Source organism: Mixophyes fleayi, chromosome 4 (assembly GCF_038048845.1).
Source record: "Mixophyes fleayi isolate aMixFle1 chromosome 4, aMixFle1.hap1, whole genome shotgun sequence".
NCBI lineage: Eukaryota > Metazoa > Chordata > Amphibia > Anura > Limnodynastidae > Mixophyes > Mixophyes fleayi.
The window spans coordinates 42,777,791-42,802,769 of NC_134405.1; the positions used below are offsets into that span (position 1 = coordinate 42,777,791).

The 24,979-nt window shown below is 42.6% G+C and overlaps 1 protein-coding gene across 1 annotated transcript in view; it reads left to right on the plus strand.

Annotated features, from left to right (window-relative positions):
* Positions 1-10,963: 10,963 nt before the first annotated feature.
* LOC142151296 (beta-1,3-galactosyltransferase 1-like) overlaps positions 10,964-24,979 on the plus strand; it is a 54,184-nt gene continuing 40,168 nt past the window's right edge. The window contains exon 1 of the mRNA XM_075206798.1: positions 10,964-11,160. The gene's annotated coding sequence lies outside the window, so the exon portion shown is untranslated. The remainder of the gene's footprint in view (positions 11,161-24,979) is intronic.

Consider the following 24,979-nt stretch of genomic DNA (forward strand, 5'->3'; position numbering starts at 1 on the left):
TATATATATATATATATACACACACAAAAACATTTTAACCCTATTACCCACTGACCAGGGGTACCAGGAGGGGCACAGAGCTACGTACTGCCCCCAATGCTGAGTATCACAGGCTGTTACAGATGGGGAATGAGTTGTTTTTTTACATATATTAAATTATTTATTCTTACACACTTTGGCGGGCAAGAATTTACAAACAACCTTGTGTTCCAACTATCTTGCTTCTCGCCACCACCTCTTTTTCCAACAGGTGTTCCTTTGGTTTGATAAACTGCAGCGTGATAAATAAATAAATCACAGCCGGATAAATAAAGCAGTGTCTGAGTGTTTTTTGGATAAATCGATGGCTTTCTAAACCTCTAAGAAACTCATTGGAAACCGCGCCTTTTGTAAATTTGCCCATTTAACAATTTTGGGCTCACTGAAGGCTACTTCCTAACAATTTCATTTCCTGACTTTAGAATGGAATTTTTTTTAACATTGTTAAATATTAACTCAGCTAATGCAAACGGCACCAAATGCCGGAGGGATGGTGGATTCCGAGAAAATAATAATACCAGGCAAAGCTGGATCTTGTTTATACAGCAGAGAGTAAACCTGGCCATTGAAGCAATGATAACAGGTTGATCTGAACAGTATAAGGCTTAAGCTGGGCACACACTACACTGTTTTTGTCCAATAATCGGCTCAAACAGCCGACATACGACCGCTCGTTCAAAAGTCGGGTCAGTGTGTGCAGTGACACGATGGTTGAAAGTCTGCCCAAATGGACGATTATCGCCTCATTTGGTTGGTCGTACCGTTTAATATTTTCGTTTCCAATCTCGCTTTCCACCAACTTTTAATGCAGATCGATTTTACATGCGATCGATGTTCCGATCGCTTGGTCCATGGACTGCATACACACTAGCCTTGTTTAGGACGATAAAGGGAAGAGCAGACGTCCCTTTAGCGACTTTTTACAGCCATGTTGTCGTGAGCAATGACTGTAATTTCATACTCACTGTTGTGGATCGGTCGGAAGTTTATACACACTACACAACGGAAACGAGATTGGAACGAAAATATTAAACAGTACGACCAACCAAATGAGGCGACAATCGTCCATTTGGGCAGACTTTCGACCATCGTGTCACTGCACACACTGACCCGACTTTTGAACGAGCAGTCGGATGTCGGCTGATTTAGCCGATTATTGGATGAAAACCCTGTAGTGTGTACCCAGCTTAAGAGGTATCATTAAATGAGACTGGACTGCTGTGCAAGGCTCTCATCGAAGAAACCGCTTCAGCAGAGAAATGAGTAAGGAGATGGACAAGCCAGGCCTGATTCATTAAGGCACATAAACAGCGAATTTTGCGAGAATCCGCAAAATCACTCTGCTCATGCCCAGAACCGGACCATACGCCACAGAACGCAACCACGTTCAATTCACCTTCGAGCACAAAGGACACTTATATAGCTTCCAATTTCAGAGAAGGAACAGAGTGCGGAAGGGGCGTTAGGGGGAAGGGAGAGCCAATCTCGAGCACACGCTGCAACGTTCGATTCAAGCTCTGAGCATCTCTCAGGTACTTGCTTTCCAGACGTAAGTCTTGTTCAAGCTACAGGTCTACTGTAAGTGCCAAATGGCTCATGGATACTTTTAGACAAAGAATGATATTGCTCGTTAACTGGATTATATACAAAGCTAATTAATGCTTGTGCTGCAGTGAATAAAGGAACTGAGGACGCTTGAAGGCGACATAAATAGTGAGTATGCCAGTTGGAGAGTTTGCTCTTCTACTGAGCTCTTTCTTTCTGTTACGCCTATGCACTAACCCAGTTGATTTTGGGGATGCATACAGTTATCACCAATAATATGCTTATGAATTAACTTTGTTGATTCGGAGGTTGCATGTTAACAAACTGTTGTGGCTGCTACAGATGAGAGTTATCAGACATAAAGGCAGAGCCGCCAAGAGAAATTTTGGGCCCCGGTACAGTAAATTTGCTGCCCCCCCCCCCCCCGCACAGGTGAGCAGCATGGGTGCTGTAAGCCGTTGCTGAGTGGCACCTCCAAAGGGGCGTGGCTGCATAATGTTGGGGGTGTTGTCAACATGGGCCTGGCTGCACTTCTCTAGACATGGCATATTGGTGGAAATTCAGCTGCCGGCGATGTGACATGAAGAAATTGCGCAGCGCACATTGCCGGCAATTACGGTAGAAATCTCTGCTCATTTTCCCTCGCACCCCATAGAGGTGAAAGGAAAAATGGGATACTGTACATAACACAGATCATGCAGTATATAATACATACATTAAAATAAAATATTACATTTATCACACGCTCCACAGCCACATCACGCCACCCCTCAGCTACATCACGCATCACGCCACCCCCTGCTACATCATCCACCGCTCCATCCCCTGCCACATCACCCATCACGCCACCCCCCAGACACATCACGCCACCTCATCAACCATCACGCCACCCCTCAGCTACATCACGCATCACGCCACCCCCTGCTACATCATCCACCACTCCATCCCCTACCACATCACCCATCACGCCACCCCCCAGACACATCACACCACCCCCTAGACACATCACGCCACCCCCCAGACACATCACGCCACCCCCTAGACACATCACGCCACCCCCCAGACACATCACGCCACCTCATCAACCATCACGCCACCCCTCAGCTACATCACGCATCATGCCAGCCACTGCCACATCACCCATCACGTCACCCCCCAGACACATCACACACGCGCACAATGCCATATACATACATGCACAATGCCATATGCATACACATACATACTGTCATATACATACACACAAAATTCCACATACATACACAAAGCCAGGCCATAACACCCCCACCCATCAGTCCCTTGTACTCACCTCACCTCCAGAGGCTGATAGCTCCTGGCCGTGCTCTGCAATGACAGGCAGCCTGGCAACAGTCTGATTTGTTGCCTGGTTGCCTGTCTCCATTAGTTCAGTGACAGCCTGTCACTGACAGAGCCATCCCCATTATCCCCGCCCCTCCGAATTAGCCCCGCCCCTTCCGGTCGGGTGAATGGGTGGGGAATTAGCTTGTTGCCTGCAGTGCGGGCCTTGGCCCCCTGGCATTCCCGGGCCCCAGTAATTAGTACCCGCTCTCCCCCTTTCGGTGCCCCTGCATAAAGGGTAATTATAATGTCTGGATCTGCCAGCAGGATTTTAGTGGAAAAGAAATATATATTGTTTTCAGGGGTCTATCAAAACTGAGATTGCTTTATGTCCAACCAACCCAAGGCTCCATTTAAATGTTTACGTTGATCAATGCGGTTACCATCTAAATACAATAGGGATAGTTCCTCAATATAAATTTGGAAACACTGTGATGAACAACTGCTGTTATTTTTTCATGTGAATTGAGGCCCAGAAGGAATTATTAGTGTAAACAACGTGATCTTTAATGTGGAAGTATTATATGATTAACTTCTTATGCAGATGCTTTGGAATTTTAAACGGATACATTGTTTATGGGACTGATTCATTCTTTAGATAAGAACAATTTAGAATTGACCAAGTTTCTGACATCATATGTATACATGATACATCATAGATCAGTGAGCACAGGTTTTTATTCATTTTTAAATGTATATGTTTTAAAATAAACACATTTTAAGGGGTAAGTTTGCCATCGCGGCCTGTATATTTTCCATCATTTGCATATTATAGGGTATAATGAATCAGTAGCCCTTTAGGAAGCAGAAGAGAATACTTATCACTGTTGATTCTGGTAATGTTATAAAAAAAAACATATACACACTACACTAGCACCCATTTGCTAAGTTATTCCACTAAATGGGGCTGATACCCCCACATCGCACCTTCCCCTTTTCCATCGAGTTGCATCAATGTTACTTATGACCTGAAATAATGACACATGTTTAAATTTTTGGGAGTTAAGGCCGCAGTTTAATTGTTATTCAAAAGAGGTAGCAGTAGAAGCAGATGCAGGAACAGCTACCCATGAATACCAACCAAAACGTGGGGATGGCCAGCCGGCCCAGAATCCCTGGCGCTACTTTATGGCGTCAGAAAGACTACATCCGTCCTGGCCTTAAAAAGGGCATGCTTTCACAAATGATACCCCCGGGCACTTCCACCCATACAGCGACAAGATCGAAAGGGGGAAGAATACTAAGGCCCAACTTTTGCACCATGTATTAAACCGCTGCCTGCACTGCTTTCCCGAAGACTGTGCCTCTTCTGGATAAGGAGAGAGAGCACGGTCAGCACACAATAAACATATGCAAAAGATAATCACAGCTATATGAAGGGAGGGGAGGAATCCTTCAGGAAACAGATAGACTTCCTGTCTCTTGCTCTTATGAAGCCTTGGTTTACCCCCACCTCTTGGGATCATCATCATCATCATCATTTATTTATATAGCGCCAACATATTCCGTAGCGCTTTACAATTGGGGACAAACGTAATAAACTAATAAACAAACTGGGTAAAACAGACAAAGAGGTGAGAAGGCCCTGCTCGCAAGCTTACAATCTATGGGACAATGGGAGATTGACACATGAGGTTAAGTATACATTTTGCATCTTGGCCCAGCCAGACTGCAAAGGTAGGGTGACTCATAAGCTAAATGATCCTGTCACACAACAATGTTGGTCCGGGGGTAGTTGTCTTCTGTGAAATTGTGTAACAGGCTAAAGGTAGTGAGGTTAAGAGGGTGGTTGAGGAATATTATAAGCTTGTCTGAATAGGTAGGTTTTCAGAGAAGGCTTGAAAGTTTGTAGACCAGAGGAGAGTCTTATTGTGCGAGGGAGAGAGTTCCATAGAGTGGGTGCAGCCCAAAAAAAGTCCTGTAACCGGGAATGGGAGGATGTAATGAGGGTGGATGAGAGACGCAGATCTTTTGCAGAACGGAGTTGCCGAGTTGGGAGATATTTTGAGACAAGAGAGGAGATGTATGTTGGTGCAGCTTTGTTGATGGCCTTGTAGGTTAGTAAAAGTATTTTATATTGGATTCGGTAGAAGACAGGCAGCCAGTGTAGAGACATACAGAGTGATTCAACAGAGGAATAGCTATTTGCAAGGAAAATCAGTCTTGCCGAAGCATGCAAAATAGATTTTAGGGGTTTGAGTCTGTTTTTGGGAAGACCAGTAAGGAGGGAATTGCAATAGTCAATGCGGGAGATGATTAGTGCATGAATTAAGGTTTTAGCAGTGACTTGTGTGAGATATGTGCGGATTCTGGAAATGTTCTTTAGATGTATGTAACATGATTTAGATATAGAGTCAATGTGGGGAACAAAGGATAGGCGTGAATCAAGGATTACACCTAGGCAGCGAGCTTGTGGGGTGGGATTTATGGTCATGTTATCAACAGAGATAGAAATGTCAGGTATGCTCTTGTTGGCGGGTGGGAATATTATTAACTCTGTCTTAGAAAGATTAAGTTTGAGTTGACGAGATGACATCCAAGATGATATGGCAGAAAGACAGTCAGTTACAAGGGACAACGCAGATGTCGAGATATCAGGAGAGGATAGATCTCATTGGTCATTTTAAACCGGCTGGAAAAAGTTAACCCTTACAGGTAAGTGCAATGCTGGACATACAAGCCAAGCGTTTAGTTCCAGTCCTCCCCATACATGTCTTCATTTGTCATTGCCGATTACACACTCAGTGAGAGTTAAAGAGGATATGAATAGGCAATTTTGCAGATTTACAAAGTTCCAGTGAAACTTTCTTCAACTTCTATGTGTAAATTCACATTTCACAGAATCTATAGTCTATCAATAGAGCGGAGACAATGCAAATTCCAAGGCAAATGTAGAACAAAGAATATTTTACGCTGAATGGGTTTAAACATTTTGCTCATCTCTAATGAGAGTTAATTACAAGTCTATCATAGCAACTAATCAGTAATTTTCCTTCATTTGTCTTGTGTAAGTTACACAATGAAAGTAATTGTCTGATTGGTTGCTATTGTTATACTGGATGTTTGCACACTCACCAATAATTCTCTCTAAGGGCTAGATTTACTAATCTGCGGGTTTGAAAAAGTGGGGATGTTGCCTATAGCAACCAATCAGATTCTAGCTTTCATTTATTTAGTGCTTTCTACAAAATGAAAGCTAGAATCTGATTGGTTGCTATAGGCAACATCCCCACTTTTTCAAACCCGCAGCTTAGTAAATCTAGCCCTAAGACTCATAAATACACTGCAGAAAATATGGACTGACACTCTTTTATTTGTCTTTATGACATTTGTATCATAATACGGGGTGTGTGAACCTTGACTAATTATGCATACGGACCTGTGTAGAGTGTCGCTTGTGATTACCAGATACAATTCTGCCCCAGTGCAGTGTTGATCTTATTCCCTGGTCACTGCTATGTGGTTAACTATTTCACACCCAAGTAAATCTCTGAATAAAGAATATAACTTTTATTTGTGTAAGTCACCACAATGTGCTCTAAACAATTTTTAGCAACATAAACTGTTAATCTTACTATGCATAGTTGTACAAGCATGGAAGGGTACACAAAATATGGCACACATGTAGAGCCAACCCCGTTGTTTTGATTCATAGACCAGGTGTAGTACCACAAAGTCTTGGTTCCATTACTACTGAGGAGTCTCCCTACTTTCCTCAGGCATACACCAGTGCAAAGACCAGCAAGCTTCCATTAATGGTAGAACTTCTGATTCTGAGTGCCGTGACAATCCGGTCACGGACCCATAATCCCCATCCAGAATTACTTTGAGCCTCTGCCCCTCCTTGTCCTCAGAATTGCTTCCCATGCTGGGAAATTCTGGGTAAAGGGTTGAGATAGCCCTTAGTCAGTTTGAATGGGTGGCCCTTATCTTGAGGGGATGGTCTGTGAGCGAGTCGCTATCATTTCTCCACTGGATCCCCTGCTGAAACTGGCTCCTCTGTATCTGAAAATAAGGGTCCCACAAAACTGGGTAGGACCGAAGAGTAACAAACGCTTGTAAAAAAAAATTTGGCTTCTCCTTGGATTATCCTCTTACATCCTTTTTGCATGGGCAAGACTCCAACCTGGCTGGCAACAGTTGGGACTATATCCTCATCTCTGCTGACAACCCAGGGGCATCAGATTGGTAACTCATGTGCCCATGGCAAAAGGACTGCAGATAGTGGGTCTAGGCAGAGAGATATGCCTGGGTGGTTTTACCTCTTTTGGGGCACATTTAACATAACATGTACAGTAATACATCATACAACTTTGTTAGACATGGAACATTTAAGAAACTGGGTAAGCGCCTCTAGCAGTTTCTTAATGATAGGGAGCCCTAGGCTTGCAAGCTTACAATGCAATCTATAGGAAAATAGGAGTTTGATACATGAGGTTAAGCATCACATGTTGCATATTGATCCAGCCAAATTGCAATGGAAAAAGTGCTTAGTGGGGTGATGATGGTTTGGGGGGGGGGGGGGTCAGATGACTATTTGAGTTTAAGAGTAGAATAAATGTAATCTTTGAGTGAGTTCTGCAGAGGGGTAGTAATTGGTTGTATAGCTTTAGAGGGCTAAGAAGGTGGTTCAGGAATTTGATAATCTTGCCTAAAGAGGTGTGTATTCATAGAAAACTTGGTGTGGAGGCTAATGGAAAGTCTTGTGGGAGAGAGCTCCACAAAGTAGGTGCAGTCCAAGAGAAGTCCTGTAACAGATAATGAAAGGAGTAATACAGTAAGTATGGATGAGGGGTGCAAATCTCCGACAGAGCGGAGAATTGACGTTGGCAGATTTTTTGAGGCAAGTAAGATTTGTTAATGGCTTTTTATGTTAGGAAAAGCCCTGTGTAAAATTGATTACTTCCTCTATAAATATAGCTTGTGTTTCAAGAAGTAAAGAAACTGTCATCAATGTGTGCTGTTGATAATATCGATGACCTGGGTAGTATCCTTAAGATATCTCTTTGTGTACATATTAGTGATTGCACAAAAAAAAAAGATTCTAAATACTATCATAGGTAGAAGATAACTGATTTGAGGTGTTTCAGATGTTTTTTCTAAATTTTACGTACGTTGGGCAAATAATAAATAATAAATAATAAATAGTTCTATTATTTTTTTTGTTTGAAATCTCTTTCTGATACCCTTTGCCTAGTAGTTTAAGCATTAGACTTTGGGAGTGGTGTGCCCTATTTAATTTCATAAGTATAAATGAATAATAGAAGACTTTCCACGTCTGTCCGATAATCTTCTTTTTTATGATGACAATTCCACCTCACTTTGTAGCTGGTTGCAAGATTGTCTTTGTTGTTTTTAAAATAGTTGAGGACTTTTTTTTTTTTTATCAATTGGGGTTACATTTAATTTTTTGTTATTTGTCTGAAATATTAGTTGTTTTTTCTTCTACTAGTATTTGAAACTTTTCTAAAAGGGTCCTTTGAATAAGGGATGAGTAGAAATTTGACTTACCCTTGACTTTGTGTTGCCACTTCTCCTTTTTTACCCTTATAAATTGTCTTTGTTGAGTTAATCTCCTCTTTAATTTGAATAAATCTATAAAGACATTACATTTGTTGAGGTTATTAGGATGGGCAAACTTATATCCTTTGTTTAGTACTTGTATCTTAGCTTTAGTTCATTTTAATTTGCTTAGGTTTGTCGGATCTAAACAGTCTGTTCACTTGTAAGTGTCAGTTTATCAGTTTATGAGCTCATCGGCCAGAGAGAATAAAAGACACTGCAAGTTCTGTGTGTGCAGTTAGCTCTGATTTATTAGTTACAACTTCATATCTATATAGCACAAAATCATGTATTTCAGAAAACTATGCCCTAAAAGGTTTTAACCACTCATGCTTCCTTTACACAGATTTTTCTCACATTTTCACACAGGAATTCTCCCCAGGGGGAGTTGGTTTATCTCCTGTCTGCCATAACCAAGGTCATGGGCATAGTTTCTTGCAAACAGCGAGATAATAATGAATAATTCCTACAAACTAGCTATATCTAAGCTGTCTTTGAGCTATAACAGAATAAAATTGCTATAAGGCAACAAGATGGCGTCAGCTTAGCAAAATTACCCCTAGATTATGAGGCCCTGGACTGCAGCCCACTCAGCCCATATGTAAATTCAGCACATGCTGTGAACCAGTAAAAGAGCTGCTCTTCTATTAGTACGCGAAATGCATAAACCTCAGACAAACACATTTGCAAATGTATGATAAGCCCAGGGCCTGATTAAGGGCTCTGGTCCTAGGATAATGCACCCGATTTATAGGTTCGTAGCAGGTGTTTGAATGGGTGAGGTCAGTGGCAGAATTACCATTGGTGTGGCAGGTGCCGTGCAGCGGGGCTCATGGAGATAATATGGGGGCCTGCTGCATGGCAGATGCAGAGGATCGGAGGCCCTAGTTCCCTCTTCCCCACAGCCCGCTAGTTCCGCCTCTGCAAAGTGTGTTCAACAAGTACAATAGCTCTTTTACTGGCTCACAGCAGTGTGCTGGGGGATTTTTCTCTGTATTTGTGCCTTGATAACCCCACCCTTTCAAGCACCTGCTTTGAATCAATAAATTGATTGAGAAACTTCCAGGAAGTGATCGCAATCTGCTCCTGTGACCAAACCATGTGCTTCTTTGTGTGTGCAGACTGAGTCCCTTACATTGGTATGTAAATGGGGGATGGGATTATGTCCCAAACTATTTCAAACTAACAAACAACTGGTTTCACTATTAATGTGTGACTAAGGCTGATTCAACCATGTGGTTTGAGATAAACTAAAATGACTGATTCTGGATCAGAGGCCAATGGGTCATAAAATGTAAAATCCTTATCAGAAAAGAAGAGACATCATAGTCTGTCAGCACGTTACCTTCATTTTGTTTTGGATTTAGGGTTAAGGGTATCTTCCTTCAGATTACCTTCACAGTGGCTTGCAAACAGAAGTCAACCAGGCAGGTTCCTCAAAAGTGTTTCTGTCTTTCCCTGGACTAGTAGCAGTAAGAGATTCCTAGCCTCCCCTGAATACCTCTGTCCTCTCCCGGAATAATTTCACTTTCCAATTAACCAAAGGAAGGACCTAAATCAGTTGATGTCCCTGCCTATATAGAATTCTGTAAATATCCAGGAAAGAACCCTTAACCCTGTATTCTGAAAATACAGATTACACCCTATGTAAGTCTACCATTCTGTTCAGCAGACCATAAAGCTATCTAGAAATGAGCACCTGTTGGTAAATTCACCACAAACCAAACATATTACCTACCCCATACCTCCAAATAGCCCCCATTTATGACAGTCTCAATTTTCAGACGCCAAAGAGGAGTGTTCTGTTAGAATGGAGGTGTGACTCCAACAAAACTGGGGTTGTGGTCAGGACCGGACTGGCAAAATTTAGCCCAGGGAGCAAGACTCGACTCAGCAGACTATTAGGAACATTTTAAAGGTAAAAAATGCTGGTGACCCAGCCCAAGGGGTAGCCCACTATGGGACCAGCCCGGGGGCCAGATGCCCCCTGCCTCCCAGCCCAACCTGTCTCTGGTTGTGGTAGTTGGGTGAATTTGCGTGGAGATGACTTGCCTCTTGGAACATCCGGGGAATAAGTTTAAACCTGTCACCGCTAGAACACAGATTCCAGCAGACATTTGGCAGGAGATCTGCTTAATAAAACAACTAGCCTGCCATGCATGGGTTACATATTTGGGCCTATTTTTAGCCCTGAAAAACAAACTACTACATCAACCGGACGACCATAGTTGAGTATCAGTGATTATTACTAACAATATACAGGCAGTTTTAAAGACGGTAGATCAACACGTATTATATGTGTTGCTACAAACCTCCTCTCCAATCATTTTCCGTTCATCCTACATTGTAATTTCCCAGATTAACTTTTTTTCGAGCGTGGCATAATGAATTATTTGGTAACAACTATATAAAGAGGAAGTGCAGACTCTGCATGTTATTTCCTACAGTTAGCCAACTCCCACCCCTCCTGTCTCTCAGTAGCTGGTGCACTGCTGAATAGACAGTCTGCCTCTGAACACTCTAACATAGCAGATCCCGTAAGACATAGTGACCCTTCCTCTATATGTTGGATTTGACAGACCTCACAGTGAGCAGGGAGTGATATCTGTCTTCCCATCCCCTTGAGAGAAAAAAAAATGTCTTTCACAGAGTGTGGTAAGTAACATTACGAGTCATTGAGATACGTTACTGACCTTGGCTTTATTAATAGGGAAAAAAATGCCTATTTCATAGAATGTCAGTTAGCACGTCCACTGTGGTAAAAAAAAAAAATTGGGTTAGTTTGTTTACTTAATGATGTGCTGTAACCGATGGAAACCACTCATATGTTAGCATTCTATTGTATTCTGACTAATGCAAGCTAAAACCTGATTGGTTTCTGAGTTACAGCAAATGTCTTTGACTTTAAGGAGCAGACAACATATCCTCACAATTGAGAAACGAAAATGAATCATTTAAAAAAAAACTAATTCCCAAGAGGTACAAATGATACTGCTATCGACACAAAATATAAGAAGTATGTATTTATAGTTAACAAGAATTTTTGCAAGGTAAACAAGTCTGGACATAATGTAATGCAAAATAAGTTAACAATTGCAAACTGTAAAAGTAATTGAAGCGAATAGACGCAGGGTTTTAAACAAACTTTATTTGGTGAAAAAGCCCATGAATCAAACTAATAACGGTACCATAAAATTAGTTTAATGTAGTTCAAGTTCTGACTGTTTTTGCTCCTCCCGGCAATGCAAAATTCATACTCCCCTATGACCGGTGAGAACTGTTCTTATATAAGATAGATTTCTCTTTTCTTCATATCTCTTTTGTGTCTTTTTCTCAGTGAATAGTTGTGGTGTGTGTGTGTGGGATACATAGAATTTTATTCACGTGATTAGTGCAAAACATATTATGTTACATTCTACTTTTCTAACACTTCACTGAAAGGAGCAATAGAGTATATAATATGGGTGTTATTACCATCTATTAAAAAGTGAACGTAACTTAATATATTACCTGGTTCTTTTGAGTTCAACATCAGTTCAAAACAGGCAATTGCAACGAGGCCACATAAAGATATTCTTAAAGGGCATCAAGATACAGCTGCATTCTAAATACGTCAGTCATCATCATCAACTTCACAACTTTAATGTCTATAAAACATAATAATAATAATAAATTAATTAATAAACTCAAATGTAGTTTCCCCCCAAAGTGTCCTGAGCACAAACGTTCATAGCCTGCAGGGCCATCTTTTCCATTGGGCACGATGGGCAGCTGCCCGGGGGGCCCACGGGCAAGGGGGCCCCATAGGCAGGGCTCTTAATGAGAATAAATAATCCTGCAAAAGAAAAAAACCTGCAAAAAAAACCTACAAGGGTCACTGAGCAAGTACATCTATCTATCTCTATCTCTATATATCTATATCTATATCTGTATCTGTATACATCTATATATCTATATCTATATCTAGGGGCCCCGGTGCACTGCTTTGCCCAGGGGCCCATAATGTTGTTAAGATGGCCCTGATAGCCTGGGCTGGTTTCAGCTAACACACAGTGACGAAAAGCATGATATCCCTCTGCAAAAGCCGCAACCAGCACCAGGATGTGTCAGCCTAGGCTGGGCCCACTATAATAGACAACCCTGGCATCACCTGGATATAATTATACTCAGCCAGGGCTCAATTCCCTACGGGAATTAGGTCTGTAAAAAATGTAGTCGTCTCCTAGGTGTTAGCACAGGGGCTCCCCCAACACTCCTGCATTGTGGGTATTGGGGTAATATGGGAAAAATATTTTTAAAATAGTATTTCAGCTTGTGCCACTACTGGTCCCAGCAAGCCACGGCAGCCATGCTTGGGTATGCAGCTGTTTGTACTGTATTCGTATTTCTACCAAATACAGTAATTTTTTTTGTATACAATTTAGAACCCCAAAACTCTCTTGAGGATTTTGAATGTAACATGAACCATTCTTATTGTATGTCTTATATTTGCCATATGTGTGTTTTTGTTTTCAGTTCATGTATTGTATGATAATATCAACTTATATATTGAGGGAATTAGATTGGTTGCTGCTTATTTATAGGGGAGTTAGCGTTCTGCAAGAACTGATTCTTCACATATTAAGGAGCTCTCCCATATGGGTCCACAGCTATGAAACAAGAAACACAGGACAGCAAGAGGGAGAAAGTCACAACTGATAACTTTTACAACGTTTTATTTTGTGAAAATCATTGAAAGCATGTTTTACATACAGTGGCGATTGTGGGATATTTAGTGCTGTTTGGCGTTGTATGCGTCATGAAACCTCATTTGAGGCTTCAAGAGAGTGGATCGGCAACCCGCCAACCAGACTGCACCATAAAAATAAAAGTTGTTTTCACTGATGGGTGGCGGGCTCCCCTGAAGCCCGGGGCACGCTAATGCTGCACTACTCTGGCCCTATTATTGGTGAAAACACAAATAGCACTTCTCACCCTTTTATAAGTCAGACTATAGCGGCCGTGTCTAATGTAAAACTGTATAGCCTGTTAAATGAGCTAGTAAAGTCTTTGGCTGTTGGCATTGCCGCTTTAAATAGAGAAAAGTAGAAGTCGCTATGCAAAGTGACGTGAATAGAAACTGCCGTCTTTGCCAGGGTTCGGGATGTAGCAGAAGCAGGTCGGTGATGTAGATTGTCATTTTCATGCTAAGTCATTTTTAAAATCGATTTATTTTTTTTTCTCGGTGGTGTCGTCTGTAACATCACACCCGTAATTTCGTACCCAACCCGAAACATTGGCACACAGCAGTGTCAGAAAAGAAAAGTGGTGCAAGATGGACATGTCCTTGGATCATGAAATCGGTTATGGTTCATTTGATCGCTCCACCTGTTCCTTGGATAACTGTGGTAATTCTACACCTAATACATGGACAGAGTGAAGCGGGCGGTTATGTACAAGTAGCCCCTTAAAAGAGGGAAAGGGATCCCAGATATCCCCACCATGCTGCGAGCCTTCTTTGTCTGTAACTGCATCCGCAGAACTCTTATTGAAAAGAACATTTGCTCTGCTGGGATGTCCATGTCTCGTTTTTTCCTCCGGCCTCTTTGGAGGTCATTTGGTTGGGACAAGTGGGACAGGTCATTTCCTTACAAGCAGGTCGGTGATGTAGATTGTCATTTTTATGGTAAGTCTGCATTTTCTTTTTATAGTCATTTCTCAAATCGGATTTTTTTTTTCTCATGGGGCGCACGCAGGATTTCCCCCCCCCCCCCCCCCCCCCCATCCCCAGCAGCTCCGTTTCGGCAGCACTGTATTATCCAGCAGCCGCGGCGCTGTCAAAGAAGTGTCCGCGGCGGTGCTGTATACAATACAGCATCGCCGCGGAAGCTTCTTTGACAGCGCCGCGGCTGCTAGATAGTACAGGGGCACCTTTTTAGCGGAGGGGAGGGGTTTCTGGAGACCCAGAAACACCCCTGCGTGCGCCACTGTTGTCGGTGTTGCAATCGTCGGTGGCATCAGTGTCATTATGATAATTACCACCGCAATGTTTCCTAGATGTGCTAAGAGCTGGCGTGTGTTTGAGTCATTGATCTGTCGCTTAGCATCCAGCCAGGTCGCTGCAGCCTATGTTTGAAAGTGTATGAAAATAATATTGTGACCTGTGAGGTGGTCAAAATTGACTGCAAATTACTTGAAATTAGTGTTATTGAGGTGAATAAAAATGTAGAAACAAAAAAAGAGCAAAATTATGTGATTTTAGCATATTTTAGCATTTTTTCTAAAAAAAATACATAATCAAAACCAAAACACACGAGGACGGTTTTGCCAAAACCAAAACACGAAGTTAATCCAGATCCAAAACCAAAACCAGAACACGGGGGTCAGTGAACATCTCTAGTTGTGACACCTTTCTATTATAGCCAGCATTAATATTTTCAGCAGTTTGTGCTACATTTGCACTTCTAGGGGATTGGAACAGATGGAATGGCCTTTGCTTCCCACAACCATCAATGAACCTTGGGCACCCATGACCCTGTCGCCAGTTTACTGGTTGTCCTTCTTAGGACCACTTTTGGTAGTTACTACCCAGTGGATACTGGGAACACACCGCAAGACCTGCAATTTTGAAGATGCTTTGACCCACTCATCTAGTCACAAAATTTGGCCCTTGTTAAACACGCTCAGGACCTTACACTTGCCCATTTTTTCTGCATTCAACACATCAACTTCAAGAAATGACTGTTCACTTGTTGCCTAATATATCCTAAGACGGTGATGGTGGTGTTTGCCTTACTCAGTATCGAGCAGTTGCACCATTGCTTTTAGTTTTACGGAGTAGTGCATACTCGGGATTTCATCTTGCAGAACAAAATTATTGAAACAATTGTACATTTTTAGGGGCTATCCTGGCTGTACAGAGTGGAACAATGCCCTTTCCATTCCACAAAAGGGCTTCATTTTTGCACCAGCTCTCTGGATTTTTCATGGGATGCATTGTTGCAGTTCCCAGTTGTACTTCAGCAGAGATTGGGCGCATGTTGCCCAAATGAAGTTTCACACACAAAATTGCCACATGTAATAAAGACATTCCGAATGTCCCTTCCCCCTCACGATTAATTACAGTCATAAACAATGCTAAACAGAGCAGAACTTTGTATGAAAGACAGAAGAATGCTATTGAAGGGTAGTTCTAAACAGTAGCAGATTGGACTTTGGGGGGCATATTCAATTAGGTTTGCGGTCAGCGGTAACATGCCGGAATGGCCCGTGAAGGCAATCCACGGTACCACAATAACGTGGATTTTCGTGCGCACCCCATAGGGTTGCAAAGGAAATTCTGAGTTATTACGGTACCGTATTACCGTCAGCACTGTGCACTTTTCATGGTAACGAGCACTTCCGCGGACCGGATACCTAATTGAATATGCCCCATGATGTGGCATTTTAATTTCTGCACAGTGCGCCTCTTGGCATAATAAAGAAGTACCAAGATAGTACATATCTGTTGTCCCAAGCAGAAAGCCCTGGAGATTCACAAATGTCTTCCGAGTGAAGTGGGTGGGGGTGGGACAGGGGCCTCCTACTAATTATTCTAATTATGCCCCCCTTGTTCTTGCAACCTTGACTTCTCCTCCAAGCAGGGCTGTCTCTTCCATTGGGCACAATGGGCAGGTGTCCGGGGGCCCTGCGGGCAAGGGGGCCCGTCCGAGGCAGCTCTGTAAAAAAAAAATCCTGAAAAAAAAAACAAAAATGAAAATACTTACTTTGCGGTCACGTCAGCGGCAATCCAGCTCCCTCCCTGGTCCCCTCTTCCATGCTGTGCTCGCAGTGAATGCTGGGTGTGATGTCACGCCCAGCATTCACTGCGAGCACAGCACGGAAGAGCGCAGAAGAGACTCAGCGGCGCAGAAAAGAGGAGAAGGGGATCGGACTTAAGGTAAGTTAAGGGGGCCCCTATATATATATATATATATATATATATATATATACATAATAGTGTGTGTGTAAGAAAGATATATATGTAAAAAAAAAGTGATTTTATATATATATATATATATATATATATATATATATATATAATCACTTTTTTTTTTACATACATATATATCTTTCTTACACACACACTAAATATATATATATAATTATTATTTTTTAGGGGCCCGGTGCACTGCATTGCCCGGGGGCCCATAAAGTAGTTAAGGTGGCCCTGCTTCCAAGACCTCCCAGATGGGAGAATTGAAAAGTTAGGCATAGGGTAGTGTAGATAAAATAAATGTTGTTCAGTGCAGTCAAATAAGCTGTAGCCTCTGATTGTTCAATTAGTTAAAATGCTTAACAGCTGATATCCCACACTGCACTTAAACCTCTTAACAACTTATTTAACTTCTTTGAATAATTGACACGAGACATAATTGTGGCAATAATAATACAGGTAGTTTATTTTGCTAACCAACATGGTGGTGAAGAAAAGAGCAGTCAGGACAACATACGGCGGGCAAGCAGGATACCCCAGCATTTAACCATGGAACATTCGCAAACGGGGGGGGGGTTAACCAGACAGCACCCCGGGCACACATGTCTATCTTACCAGGACACTCAATCCCGGGCACTTCATGAACCTACAACCCTTTTAGGCTGAAAGGAGTGCAGACCACAAGCCAACCCACAGGGGCGGTACTTCCACCGAGGCTAAAGCGGGTTCAGTCTGCCCATTACCATAATGTGCGCCCCAACCACCAAGGGCCCCCCAAAAAAAATATAGAGAGAGAGCTATGTAGGGGCACTGTTTAGCCCCCATTCTTTGCGGAGAGGAGGGGTTTCTGGAGAACCAGAAACTCCCCCTGCGTGCGCCCCTGACCACTGGCTGCACTGCATTTTACGGCAACACGCCATCCAGTACCCCACCATTGAATGCCAGACATATCAAGAACTGTCAACAGGCAACGAAAGTACAGTCCAACAAGCTATAGCAGGCACGGAGGTTCATCCAAAATATTAACTTCCTGAAACTCCAGAGAATGATTTTTACTCTCCACCCATCACTTTTAAAGACTACTCTTTAGCCCTCCCCGATGCCATCAGATGGGTATACACATCCCCAATTAAACTTTTGACCTTTGAGGATAAATTTAGTTACATGACACCGCCTCAACTTTTAATATCCTTCATGCTTATTTCAGCCCTGAGTTCTTAATATCTGTCATGTTCAAAAATGTTATATTAATAGTATAGCCTGGCAACTGTGCACCTCATGACAATAAACAGAGACTATTGTATGGTGAAACAGGCCACAGCTCAGAGGCATGCTGGGCTGGGGGGCAGGGGGGCACCTGCCCGCTGGTTCAGTACCGGTAATAAGCTGTTGAGTCGAGTTTTGCGACTCTAAAATTTGCCAGCCTGCTCCTGCCACAGCCTTTGTTGAAATTTGAAATAATTTGAATGGTTAAAATTAACAGCGCTCTGCAGAAACCTGCTTCTTGAAATCATAGCTTTACTGTGCAGTAATCCTGTAAATGATTCATATGAACATAAATGTACTAAAAACTTATAAATTCACATATAAAAAAACAAATAAAAGACAGAACTCACAATAACAATTGTAGTAATAACTACTGTAGGTAAAATTAATTCCAGCCTCTATACTTTCAAGCAAAGGTGGAATTAGCGAGCTGTGGGCGCCGGTACAGTGAGGAGGCAATCGAGACCCCCATGCCTCTGCATCTGCACGGCACCTGCGCACCAATAGTAGTTGCTTCCAAGGTTATATATTGAATAGTTAACCGCTGTCAAGCTGTAACTCCTGGTATGTATTATAGCAATGGAAGGTTAGTAATTCAGTCTATTACACCTGTAGCAGTTTATCCCCCACAATGATAGAATGAGGAACTATCATTGTAAGTCCTTTTGTATACGTAGGTATCTGCTCTCGTCTTTAAAGTCTAGTCGCTAGTAGTAATCTGAGTATTTAGATATACTATACTCTGTAGCATGTAAATCTCCCTGCTACTTAGGAGGTCCAATACCAATGATCCACCAATGGACTTGTGAATATAATAATTAGTCTAAGAAATACACCTGTGCTGATTAGTGTTCGGTCATCCCTATTGGAGATTCATTCATTAAATACGGAATACATGCAAGTTACTGTTTACCTCTGATGAAACGCGTAAGGTATTTATCATTGTGCGAGATATAATCACTGAACCAATTGGTAATGGTACTACTACTCCAATAGCCTCTATCGGATTGCAGACCCGGGTCGTGCACTTCTAAGGAGCACGGACATTGAAGCTTTCAGGAGGAAGGTAAAACATTTCTGAGACTGATTACTATATTTATAAGTCCATTGGAAGATTATTGGAATTTGCCTCCTAAGTAGCTGGAAGATTAACATGATACTGGACTTTAAAGAGGAGAGTGGAAACCCCTGTATACAAAGGGACGTACAATGATAGTTCAGCATTCTATCATCGTGGGGGATAATCTGTTACAGGTGTAATAGTCTGACTTAGTAACCTTCCTTTGCTACAATACATACCAGGAATTACAGCCTGACAACTGTTAATCATTTAATATATAACCTTGGTATTATTGAGGCTGGAGTTAATTTTATCAACAGAAGTTATTACTACAATTGGTATATTGATTTCTGTCTTTTGTTTATTACTTTTTTTGGTTCTTGTTTTGGACTTTAACATACGTTAATCAATTTTATTTGGTGTATTTTCATATATTGTGACTATATGTTTTTAATAAATGGCATAATGAAGTCCTGTAATGATTTCTATGGGAGCTGTATAACAGATAAGAATGTCCTTTCCACTTTTAAGTCTTATTTTCATAGCTTCTTCTTGACATTGTATCAACAGGAAAACATGATCGTCTTAGGTGAGCAGATTTCAGTTACAGGATGTAACAAATGTTCAGAAAATGTTGCTGCAAACACAAACTGTCACTATCTAAATGTGGGCAGCACAGTGGTTAGTATTTGCGGTTAGCAATGTGGTCTAGAGTTTGATTCCACGAACAGGGAACTACCTGTGTGGAGTTTGTATGGTCTCTCTGTATTTGCATGGGTTTCCTTCTAGAACACAAATAACATATACTGGTCAGGGCCATCTTAACAACATTATGGGCCCCCGGGCAAAGCAGTGCACCGGGGCCCCTAAATATATATATATATATATATATATATATATATATATATCACTTTTTTTTTTAAATGTGCTCGCTCATTGATCCTTGATGTACAGCAAGTAAAAAATCAAATCCCCCTTCACTTACCTTTCAATCGCCTTGTTCTCCGATTGCACCCCTTTTTTTCTCTTCATTTTGTCTTCTGTTTCCTTAAATCCTTGCTGCCTCTTCTCCATTGCTTCTCGCATCGTGGCTCCCCTGTGCTGCGCTCCTCAATGAAAATTTCTGGCCCAACATTCAGTGCTAGCGCAGCACGGAGGAGGGGAACAGGGAGGGAGCCGGATCGCCACCTGACTGCAAAATGTAAGTATTTGGTTTTTTTGCAGGAATTTTCATTTTGGAGGATTATTTATTGTAATTAAGAGCCCCCGGGCACCTGCCCATCGTGCCTAATGGAAAAGATGGCCCTGATACTGGTAGGTTACATGTGTGTTTTCTTGATGTGGATTCATATCTGACTTCCTTGGTGTATACTGTGCAGTATATCTAGTCGCCTCTAGCCTTCCTCATGAACTTTTCTGTTGGGGCTGTTATTTTTGATAATTGCCTTCATAGTTACAGGGCCTGGTGTTATACCCGCACTGTAGTTATGCACCATATTCTGATTTATTTTATTTTATTTTTTTATTTTTTTGGAGCTTGTCCTTGTTAAAGAACCCCAAGCAGAGTGTGCCGTAACATTCATGACTCCCCCCCTCCCCCCAAGTAATACAATGGCTGGAATACCGCATCTGTGTTTTTCAGTGTTAATGAAATAAATGTACAATAGAGAGGAAAGGTCCTCTACAATTTGATATTTATCATGTTTTTATTTTAAACAAGCCAGCGAGGAGAGGATGGGGTGCCAGGGGACATGATCCCAGGATAGATGATCTCAAGGGAGAGAGGAGAGGATCCCAGGGATGAGGGTGTCCAGGACAGGGTGCCAGAAAAGGCCTTGGTGTATGTTTAGGTTAAATCTAAAAACTGTAATCCCTAATTAGACTGTTTCATGTTTCTCTTCTGCATTGTGGATAAGCAGGGACATACCCATGGGGAGGGGGGGTGCTAGTACCTGGAAACCCCCCTCCCAGCCTGGGGCACTGTATTATTGAGTTTGAGTTGGCTGGACACTGTCCACAGTTTTACAGCTTGTGTGCAGATTGTTTCTGATTGTTTTTGTCTGCACTTTTCTCAGCTCTTTTCCCTGCTATGTGTCCCGCCCCTTCTCCCACACTGCAAGCTTGTCTCGTGTGCTGTTTCTTTGTTTTTTCCGTGGCGCGACCCTGGGTGAGCGGGTTGGCTGCTGCTCTGGATACTGGATCGTGGCGCTGGATGGGCGGTCGGGGTGGCTGTGGCCCAGCGTCTTCCTTCCTGTGTTCTTGGAACGCAGGAGCGCTCCAGACGCCTCACTTCCAGTTTTCGTCTGGAACGCACAGGCGCCTGTGCGTTCCACTGCAGGGGTTGATTCTCCGCTTGTGAGGTTCCTGCTTAACAGTGTGGAGTTGCTTTCTCCTGGGGTCTTGATGCTTTGTGGAGCTTCAACGGGAGGCAAGCACTTCTGTGTAGGTAGGTGTTGTAGGGTAGTTCAATCCAACGCGTTTCGTCCGGGCGGACTTTGTCAGGGATATTGTCTCGTGTGCCGCAGAAGGACACGAGATACAGCACTGGATGAAGGTAACTGTGTAGTGTGTTCCCATGTAGGTGTGCTTTTAATGTAAGTGAGGGGGATTTAAACTTAGGCTTGGAGAGGCTTTTAATATAAGTGTGGGTGAGGGGGAAAGAAATTTTAATATAAGTGTGGGGTGTGATGTATTAATTTCATAGTAGGTTGAGAGTGGGATCTTTTAACTTATAAGGTGGGGCTTTGTCCCGACTGTAGGGACAGTTGGGAGGTTTGTCCCGTTTCACACTGCTCTGCTCGTGAAGGGGGAGCTGCATGCACCTAACAGTAGTGCACTCAGCATTGCCCGTGTATATGATGGGGATAGGAAGAGTTGGAGAGCAACCAAGCACTGTCTAAAATTCTAGCGACGCCCCCATGCATGCTGACCATGCCCACTGGTGACATGGTGTAAGAACCCCGCTCTACAAATCCTGCGTTTGCCCCTGATAAGCGTGTAACAGTTTCCCGGTTTAATTACACTGAAGGAGTAAATTAACTGCACCCCTCAATCCTTATGGACTAGCCACATCATTTACTTTCGCATGAACAAGGATTTATTTAAACTTTGTAATTATTTGTATTGTACAAAGTGACTTGCTGATGGTCTCTGTACCCGAAACATGTAGGGCCTCTTTTGCGAAGGGCATTGGTTTTTCAGTGGTGCGTCAAGATGCCATTCCTGCGACCTTCAAAGTGCTTTCAAAGTGCTTGTCTACAATCTGTTCTTTGACTTTGCACCAAATGATTGTCACGCTCTGAAATAAGCAAAGAAATGCGCAGGTCCGCTGTTCGAAAAGCATCCTGGTCATGCAGTCAAGTCAACCACATTGCAAATGTCCTGAGTTCCCACTGTCTTTTGGTACCTAGAAATGTATATCTCTGTTAAGTACACCATTACGCCTTAAGATACACGCAGACATTTAAAGGTTATTTTTTTTTTTTTTAAAGCAATCTTGAAGTTATTTAATTGCAGGCTGTTATTTTGCATTTTTATAACGTGTGTAAATGGGAACAATTATTTCTTGTTCGGAATTGAACTCATACCCCTACTCCAATAAAGTGTTTCTTGCTATATTAAATTTACATTTACTATAAAAATAAAAAAAATGAAGAAACTTAAATCAATGTTTCACTTTGGTCAGAAACAAACTCACATCCCCATATTACAAATGCAACTACTCTATCTCTAAATCACACATCAAGCTCACACACGTTACAGTGGCGCACGCAGGGGGGGTTTCTGGGTCTCCAGAAACCCACCCTCCGCTAACTAAGTGCCCACCATAGTTGCACTGTCCTATACAGCAGCCGCGGCGCTGTCAAAGAAGTGTCCGCGGCTGTGCTGTGAATACAGCACCGCTGCGGACGCTTCTTTGACAGCGCCGCAGCTGCTGTATAGTACAGCGCTGCCGAAACGTAGCTGCTGCGCATGCGCAGCTCTCTCGCGGGGTTTTGTTTTTGTTTTTTTGGGGGGGTCGGGGGGGACAATCTTGTTGAATATGTGTATAAGCACTCTCTGCCTATACGGCACAGATACAATACACTGCCGGATGCGCCCAATGCATATATATATATAAAGTACCATCAGAACACACATATAAAAACAAAATATACTAAATACAACTATTAATAATATAATCATTAATAAAAATACACTGAAAAAAAAATTCATTATAGTTTTTACATGAAATACATTTATTAGGATTCTATTAGAGATGAGCAGGCTCGGATATCTGAAATCCGAGCCCACCCGAACGTTGCCGATTCGAGACAGATCCGGGTATTCCCGCCAATTGCAAAACTGAAACCGAGGCTCTGAGTCATAATCCCGCTGTCGGATCTTGCGATACTCGTATTCTATAAATTCCCCGCTAGCCGCTGCCATCTTCACTCGGGCATTGATCAGAGTAGAGGGAGGTTGTGTTAGGTGGTCCTCTGTCCTGCTATATCTCGTGCTGTGCTGTGCTGTGCTGTGTTCTGCTCAGTCCAGTGGTGCTGTGTCCTGTGCTCTGTCCTTCTAAGGGCATTGTTATTTCCCTATTATTCCCAAGTTATAAAAAAAAATAAAAAAAAAATATCCAAAAACAATCCTGCAGTATAAGTCCATTGGTACTGCGATATTACAAAGTTCACAGATTCTGCAGTATAAGTCCATTGGTACTGCAATATTACAAAGTTCACTGATTCTGCAGTATAAGTCCAGTGGTACTGCTATATTACAAAGTTCACTGATTCTGCAGTATAAGTCCAGTGGTACTCTCCTGTGCTGCATATACTTTTTAAAGGCTTTGCCGAGTGTGTGTGGCTTAGGGGTACGCTCTCTTGTGCTACATATAATGGAAAACAAAAATTTGGAGGATAAAGTAAGGAAAGATCAAGACCCACTTCCTCCTAATGCTGAAGCTGCTGCCACTAGTCATGACATAGACGATGATATGCCATCAACGTCGTCTGGCAAGCCCGATGCCAATCTCCTAGTACAGGGCATGTAAAATCCAAAAAGCCCAAGTTCTCAAAAAGTAGCAAAAAGAGAAACTTAAAATCATCTGAGGAGAAACGTAAAGTTGGCAATATGCCATTTACGACACGTAGTGGCAAGGAACGGCTTAGGCCCTGGCCCGTGTTCATGACTAGTGGTCCAGCTTCACCCAAGGATCTAAGCCCTCCTTCTCCCCCCCCCTACAAAAAATTTAAGAGAGTTATGCTGTCAGCAACAACAACAAAACAGCAAAGAACTCTGCCTTCTAAACAGATGACATCACAAATCCCCAAGGCGAGTCCAAGGGTGTTGGTGGTTGTGAAGCCTGACCTTCCCATCACTGTACGGGAAGAGGTGACTCCATCCAGCATTTGCAGCACACCCTCTGCATATGTTGGAAGGATCACCCACAGTGTAGATCCAGATTTGGATAATCAAGGTGTCAATGTTGTACACCGGGAGGAGGCTATTGATGTAGCTGGCGCTGTGGAGGAACTTGATGATGAGGAGGTGATGTGGTTATTGTAAATGAGGCACCAGGGGGGGAAACAGCTGATGTCCATGGGATGAAAAAGCCCATCGTCATGCCTGGTCAGAAGACCAAAAAATGCACCTCTTCGGTCTGGAGTTATTTTTATCCAAATCCGGACAACCAATGTATGGCCATATGTAGCTTATGTAAAGCTCAAATAAGCAGGGGTAAGAATCTTGCCCACCTAGGGACATCCTCCCTTATACGTCACCTGAATAACCTTCATAGTTCAGTGGTTAGTTCAGGAACTGGGCCTAGGACCGTCATCAGTACAGGGACACCTAAATCCCTTGGTCCTGTTGGATACACACCACCAACACCCTCCTCGTCAACTTCCTCCACGATCTCCATCAGATTTAGTACTGCAGGCCATGTCACCAGCCAGACTGAGTCCTCTTCTATATGGGATTCATCCGAGGAATCCTGCAGCGGTATGCCTACTACTGCCACTGCTGCCGTTGCTGCTGTTAGTCGGTCATCTTCCCAGAGAGGAATTCGTAAGACCGCTACGTCATTCACAAAACAATTGACCATCCAACAGTCGTTTGCCATGACCACAAAATACGATAGTAGTCACCCTATTGCAAAGCGTATAACTGCGGCTGTAACTGCTATGTTGGTGTTAGACGTGCGCCCGGTG